A 7,654-nucleotide genomic window follows, 5' to 3' on the forward strand; every position below is an offset into this window, starting at 1 on the left:
CTACGTTGTGCCTTAACCTAACCTACGTTGTGCCTTAACCTAACCTACGTTGTGCCTTAACCTAACCTACGTTGTGCCTTAACCTAACCTACGTTGTGCCTTAACCTAACCTACGTTGTGCCTTAACCTAACCTACGTTGTGCCTTAACCTAACCTACGTTGTGCCTTAACCTAACCTACGTTGTGCCTTAACCTAACCTACGTTGTGCCTTAACCTAACCTACGTTGTGCCTTAACCTAACCTACGTTGTGCCTTAACCTAACCTACGTTGTGCCTTAACCTAACCTACGTTGTGCCTTAACCTAACCTACGTTGTGCCTTAACCTAACCTACGTTGTGCCTTAACCTAACCTACGTTGTGCCTTAACCTAACCTACGTTGTGCCTTAACCTAACCTACGTTGTGCCTTAACCTAACCTACGTTGTGCCTTAACCTAACCTACGTTGTGCCTTAACCTAACCTACGTTGTGCCTTAACCTAACCTACGTTGTGCCTTAACCTAACCTACGTTGTGCCTTAACCTAACCTACGTTGTGCCTTAACCTAACCTACGTTGTGCCTTAACCTAACCTACGTTGTGCCTTAACCTAACCTACGTTGTGCCTTAACCTAACCTACGTTGTGCCTTAACCTAACCTACGTTGTGCCTTAACCTAACCTACGTTGTGCCTTAACCTAACCTACGTTGTGCCTTAACCTAACCTACGTTGTGCCTTAACCTAACCTACGTTGTGCCTTAACCTAACCTACGTTGTGCCTTAACCTAACCTACGTTGTGCCTTAACCTAACCTACGTTGTGCCTTAACCTAACCTACGTTGTGCCTTAACCTAACCTACGTTGTGCCTTAACCTAACCTACGTTGTGCCTTAACCTAACCTACGTTGTGCCTTAACCTAACCTACGTTGTGCCTTAACCTAACCTACGTTGTGCCTTAACCTAACCTACGTTGTGCCTTAACCTAACCTACGTTGTGCCTTAACCTAACCTACGTTGTGCCTTAACCTAACCTATGTTGTGCCTTAACCTAACCTATGTTGTGCCTTAACCTAACCTATGTTGTGCCTTAACCTAACCTATGTTGTGCCTTAACCTAACCTATGTTGTGCCTTAACCTAACCTATGTTGTGCCTTAACCTAACCTATGTTGTGCCTTAACCTAACCTACGTTGTGCCTTAACCTAACCCATATTGTACCTTAACCTAACCCATATTGTACCTTAACCTAACCCATATTGTACCTTAACCTAACCCATATTGTACCTTAACCTAACCCATATTGTACCTTAACGTAACCTAATTTGTGCCTTAACGTAACCTAATTTGTGCCTTAACGTAACCTAATTTGTGCCTTAACGTAACCTAATTTGTGCCTTAACGTAACCTAATTTGTGCCTTAACGTAACCTAATTTGTGCCTTAACGTAACCTAATTTGTGCCTTAACGTAACCTAATTTGTGCCTTAACGTAACCTAATTTGTGCCTTAACGTAACCTAATTTGTGCCTTAACGTAACCTAATTTGTGCCTTAACGTAACCTAATTTGTGCCTTAACGTAACCTAATTTGTGCCTTAACGTAACCTAATTTGTGCCTTAACGTAACCTAATTTGTGCCTTAACGTAACCTAATTTGTGCCTTAACGTAACCTAATTTGTGCCTTAACGTAACCTAATTTGTGCCTTAACGTAACCTAATTTGTGCCTTAACGTAACCTAATTTGTGCCTTAACGTAACCTAATTTGTGCCTTAACGTAACCTAATTTGTGCCTTAACGTAACCTAATTTGTGCCTTAACGTAACCTAATTTGTGCCTTAACGTAACCTAATTTGTGCCTTAACGTAACCTAATTTGTGCCTTAACGTAACCTAATTTGTGCCTTAACGTAACCCATGTTGTGCCTTAACGTAACCCATGTTGTGCCTTAACGTAACCCAATTTGTGCCTTAACCTAACCTATATTGTGCCTCAACCTAACCTATATTGCGCCTTAACCTGACGCACGTTGTCGCTGAACCTGCTCTGTAATTGTTATGCAACTCGTTAAATTAGTGTAGTGTTGCCTAACCGCAACCCTCGCAATATAGTTCGCTATTCGCACTGCCCGGTCCCCTGTGTATCGCGTCATGTTAAACACCTTGCAGGTGTTGCTGACTTTCCACATGCTCCTGCTATACACTGTAATGTGGATAGCAGCAGGACGTACATGCCCCCCCCCCTTCCCCCCTGCCTTCGCAAGCTGGTCGTTGAGAAGTTTGCATGTTCAATGCCCTTCGCATGCCGACGTACTCAGCCTACGTTGTGGTACGGCCTGTCACCTGTCCGCCGATGTACGCAAAACCCACAAACTGTACTGCACATTGGTCCGTATGTACTGAATGATACATCGTGGCACATGTGTGACCGTACGACGACTGCGCCTAGCAACGGCAGACCATACAGTCCAAATATTGTGCACGCAGCTACGTGTCGTCTCCCTATAAGAGCTGGATTGCAGTGTGGTACGCCATTCAGACGTGTGGGAGGAACGGACGCCCTGGATGGCGATCAGCATGAGCAGTCTGTTGATGTAGTGGAGCGTGTATTCGGACGTAGTCGTCTCTTCTCACACACCGTGATAGCATGTTGCACCGCGTTCCACATCTGCGACATCCTGCAGAGGCCGGCTGACAGTCGTTCGCGCAATGGACACCGCATACGTACGGGGGCTACCTTCCACGTGTTCTCGAGGCGTGCACATGTTGTTGCGTCTATGTGGGCAGACGTAGTGTGTTGTGACACCTGACACAGGCATGCAATACTCGTTGCAAATGGCGATGGACGTCTACGTTTGCTGGTGACGTTACGCAAATGAACAACAGGTAACCCGTTGTGGTGCGGTTGTTCTCGCTAGAGGTGAATCAGTGTTGGCGACGATCGGTCGAGCTATTAACCGGTTGTTTCAGGGATACCCACCATGCCCACGAACGTGAAAGGGGACCCACCATGCCCACGAACGCGAAAGGGGATCTGGGTGTGAGGCGATACGCGGCGGTGGCTGGGTGGACCGTCCCCGGCCGGTGAGGGGGGGCCGCCCGGCGTGCTGGCAGCGCGGTGCGTGGGCGCACGCGCTACAGCCGGCTGGTGGGGGCGGCCAGTGGCAGGCGCGCCGGCCGACGGACGCGGCAGGCGGCGCAGCTGCGCGCCGGCGCCCCCTGCTCGCGGCGCCTTGCGGCCAAAGTAGGTCCCCTCGCGGGCCCGGTGCGAAGCGCGGTGGCCATCTGCAGTGTGCTGGTCCGATTGAGGACTGTGTGCGCTGAGGATGCGCCGCCGCCCGGCGCTCGGCGCCGCGACGCCGTCTGCTGCTCGGTCGCCCCAGCGGTTCTCGCAGGTGGTTTGTATCGCAGCTGTGCGGACGTGTTGGCGCGTGCGCTGTGCTGGGAGAGTTCGCTTCGGCACCCAAGTGGGGCTTTTGTCCTTCTGTGGCGCTGGCGTTGGAGCTGCCGGTCACCGTAGGTGGCGCGTGTTGTCTCCCGCCGGCAATGCCACGACAGCACGCTCCCGGGCCTCTGTCGGCAGCGGCAAGCTCAGTTGGGAGCACGGGTGGTCGCACCTAAAGCGTCTACTCGCCTAACTCCGGGCGATTGCGCCTCTCTCGAACCCGACCAAGTACTTAGGACGGCGCTGCGCGCCGCCGGGACCTGAGAGGGTTTCGAGGTGTGTTGTGCAGGGGAGCTCAGCCTCCTCCTGTTTGCAGAATAATTGAGCGGACGCTTGCGTGTTCGCGCGGGCCCCCGGGACACACTCCCGGGCGGCCGGCTGCTCAGCTCTAGTTGACGCAGCTCCCTGGTTGATCCTGCCAGTAGTCATATGCTTGTCTCAAAGATTAAGCCATGCATGTCTCAGTACAAGCCGCATTAAGGTGAAACCGCGAATGGCTCATTAAATCAGTTATGGTTCCTTAGATCGTACCCACGTTACTTGGATAACTGTGGTAATTCTAGAGCTAATACATGCAAACAGAGTCCCGACCAGAGATGGAAGGGACGCTTTTATTAGATCAAAACCAATCGGTCGGCTCGTCCGGTCCGTTTGCCTTGGTGACTCTGAATAACTTTGGGCTGATCGCACGGTCCTCGTACCGGCGACGCATCTTTCAAATGTCTGCCTTATCAACTGTCGATGGTAGGTTCTGCGCCTACCATGGTTGTAACGGGTAACGGGGAATCAGGGTTCGATTCCGGAGAGGGAGCCTGAGAAACGGCTACCACATCCAAGGAAGGCAGCAGGCGCGCAAATTACCCACTCCCGGCACGGGGAGGTAGTGACGAAAAATAACGATACGGGACTCATCCGAGGCCCCGTAATCGGAATGAGTACACTTTAAATCCTTTAACGAGTATCTATTGGAGGGCAAGTCTGGTGCCAGCAGCCGCGGTAATTCCAGCTCCAATAGCGTATATTAAAGTTGTTGCGGTTAAAAAGCTCGTAGTTGGATTTGTGTCCCACGCTGTTGGTTCACCGCCCGTCGGTGTTTAACTGGCATGTATCGTGGGACGTCCTGCCGGTGGGGCGAGCCGAAGGCGTGCGACCGCCTCGTGCGTGCTCGTGCGTCCCGAGGCGGACCCCGTTGAAATCCTACCAGGGTGCTCTTTATTGAGTGTCTCGGTGGGCCGGCACGTTTACTTTGAACAAATTAGAGTGCTTAAAGCAGGCAAGCCCGCCTGAATACTGTGTGCATGGAATAATGGAATAGGACCTCGGTTCTATTTTGTTGGTTTTCGGAACCCGAGGTAATGATTAATAGGGACAGGCGGGGGCATTCGTATTGCGACGTTAGAGGTGAAATTCTTGGATCGTCGCAAGACGAACAGAAGCGAAAGCATTTGCCAAGTATGTTTTCATTAATCAAGAACGAAAGTTAGAGGTTCGAAGGCGATCAGATACCGCCCTAGTTCTAACCATAAACGATGCCAGCCAGCGATCCGCCGCAGTTCCTCCGATGACTCGGCGGGCAGCCTCCGGGAAACCAAAGCTTTTGGGTTCCGGGGGAAGTATGGTTGCAAAGCTGAAACTTAAAGGAATTGACGGAAGGGCACCACCAGGAGTGGAGCCTGCGGCTTAATTTGACTCAACACGGGAAACCTCACCAGGCCCGGACACCGGAAGGATTGACAGATTGATAGCTCTTTCTTGATTCGGTGGGTGGTGGTGCATGGCCGTTCTTAGTTGGTGGAGCGATTTGTCTGGTTAATTCCGATAACGAACGAGACTCTAGCCTGCTAACTAGTCGCGTGACATCCTTCGTGCTGTCAGCGATTACTTTTCTTCTTAGAGGGACAGGCGGCTTCTAGCCGCACGAGATTGAGCAATAACAGGTCTGTGATGCCCTTAGATGTTCTGGGCCGCACGCGCGCTACACTGAAGGAATCAGCGTGTCTTCCTAGGCCGAAAGGTCGGGGTAACCCGCTGAACCTCCTTCGTGCTAGGGATTGGGGCTTGCAATTGTTCCCCATGAACGAGGAATTCCCAGTAAGCGCGAGTCATAAGCTCGCGTTGATTACGTCCCTGCCCTTTGTACACACCGCCCGTCGCTACTACCGATTGAATGATTTAGTGAGGTCTTCGGACTGGTACGCGGCATTGACTCTGTCGTTGCCGATGCTACCGGAAAGATGACCAAACTTGATCATTTAGAGGAAGTAAAAGTCGTAACAAGGTTTCCGTAGGTGAACCTGCGGAAGGATCATTACCGACTAGACTGCATGTCTTTCGATGTGCGTGTCGTGTCGCGCAACACGCAGCTACCTGTACGGCTCGCAGTAGCCGTGCGCCGCGTGCGGAACCACGCGTTCGTCTCAAAACTAACGGCAATGTTGTGTGGTACGAGCGCTGAAGCGCTGGAGCGGCTGGCCTGCGGCACCTGGCGCCTGGCGCCGGTTTTGAATGACTTTCGCCCGACTGCCTGTCCGCTCCGGTGTGGAGCCGTACGACGCCCATCGGCCGTGAGGCCGTTGGACACTGAACGCTGGAACAGGGCCGCCACACGCCTCAGTCCCGCCTATGCAACTGTCTCGAAAGAGATGGTGGAAACTATGAAAAGATCACCCAGGACGGTGGATCACTCGGCTCGTGGGTCGATGAAGAACGCAGCAAATTGCGCGTCGACATGTGAACTGCAGGACACATGAACATCGACGTTTCGAACGCACATTGCGGTCCATGGATTCCGTTCCCGGGCCACGTCTGGCTGAGGGTCGGCTACGTATACTGAAGCGCGCGGCGTTTGCCCCGCTTCGCAGACCTGGGAGTGTCGTGGCCGCCTGTGGGGCCGGCCGCGTCTCCTTAACGTGCGATGCGCGCCCGTCGCCTGGCGGTTCGCATACCGGTACTTACTCGGTAGCGTGCACAGCCGGCTGGCGGTGTGGCGTGCGACACCTCGTACAACGACCTCAGAGCAGGCGAGACTACCCGCTGAATTTAAGCATATTACTAAGCGGAGGAAAAGAAACTAACAAGGATTCCCCCAGTAGCGGCGAGCGAACAGGGAAGAGTCCAGCACCGAACCCCGCAGGCTGCCGCCTGTCGTGGCATGTGGTGTTTGGGAGGGTCCACTACCCCGACGCCTCGCGCCGAGCCCAAGTCCAACTTGAATGAGGCCACGGCCCGTAGAGGGTGCCAGGCCCGTAGCGGCCGGTGCGAGCGTCGGCGGGACCTCTCCTTCGAGTCGGGTTGCTTGAGAGTGCAGCTCCAAGTGGGTGGTAAACTCCATCTGAGACTAAATATGACCACGAGACCGATAGCGAACAAGTACCGTGAGGGAAAGTTGAAAAGAACTTTGAAGAGAGAGTTCAAAAGTACGTGAAACCGTTCTGGGGTAAACGTGAGAAGTCCGAAAGGTCGAACGGGTGAGATTCACGCCCATCCGGCCACTGGCCTCCGCCCTCGGCAGATGGGGCCGGCCGCCCGCGCGGAGCAATTCGCGGCGGGGTCGTGTCCGGTTGCCTTTCCACTCGCCGCGGGGCGGGGCCGTTCCGGTGTGCGGTGGGCCGCACTTCTCCCCTAGTAGGACGTCGCGACCCGCTGGGTGCCGGCCTACGGCCCGGGTGCGCAGCCTGTCCTTCCGCGGGCCTCGGTTCGCGTCTGTTGGGCAGAGCCCCGGTGTCCTGGCTGGCTGCCCGGCGGTATATCTGGAGGAGTCGATTCGCCCCTTTGGGCGCTCGGGCTCCCGGCAAGCGCGCGCGGTTCTTCCCGGATGACGGACCTACCTGGCCCGGCCCCGGACCCGCGCCGCTGTTGGCTCGGGATGCTCTCGGGCGGAATAATCGCTCCCGTCAGCGGCGCTTCAGCTTTGGACAATTTCACGACCCGTCTTGAAACACGGACCAAGGAGTCTAACATGTGCGCGAGTCATTGGGCTGTACGAAACCTAAAGGCGTAATGAAAGTGAAGGTCTCGCCTTGCGCGGGCCGAGGGAGGATGGGGCTTCCCCGCCCTTCACGGGGCGGCGGCCTCCGCACTCCCGGGGCGTCTCGTCCTCATTGCGAGGTGAGGCGCACCTAGAGCGTACACGTTGGGACCCGAAAGATGGTGAACTATGCCTGGCCAGGACGAAGTCAGGGGAAACCCTGATGGAGGTCCGTAGCGATTCTGACGTGCAAATCGATCGTCGG

The 7,654-nt window shown here is 54.1% G+C and overlaps 2 non-coding genes across 2 annotated transcripts; both read left to right on the plus strand.

Annotated features, from left to right (window-relative positions):
- Positions 1-3,824: 3,824 nt before the first annotated feature.
- LOC126432630 (small subunit ribosomal RNA) lies at positions 3,825-5,733 on the plus strand. The gene has a single exon (XR_007578106.1). It is a non-coding gene; the product is annotated as a small subunit ribosomal RNA (ribosomal RNA).
- A 353-nt stretch (positions 5,734-6,086) lies between these two features.
- On the plus strand, positions 6,087-6,241 carry LOC126432637 (5.8S ribosomal RNA). Its single transcript, XR_007578111.1, has one exon. It is a non-coding gene; the product is annotated as a 5.8S ribosomal RNA (ribosomal RNA).
- Positions 6,242-7,654: the final 1,413 nt, after the last annotated feature.

The sequence above is a fragment of the Schistocerca serialis genome, unplaced genomic scaffold (assembly GCF_023864345.2).
Source record: "Schistocerca serialis cubense isolate TAMUIC-IGC-003099 unplaced genomic scaffold, iqSchSeri2.2 HiC_scaffold_1145, whole genome shotgun sequence".
Taxonomy (NCBI): domain Eukaryota; kingdom Metazoa; phylum Arthropoda; class Insecta; order Orthoptera; family Acrididae; genus Schistocerca; species Schistocerca serialis.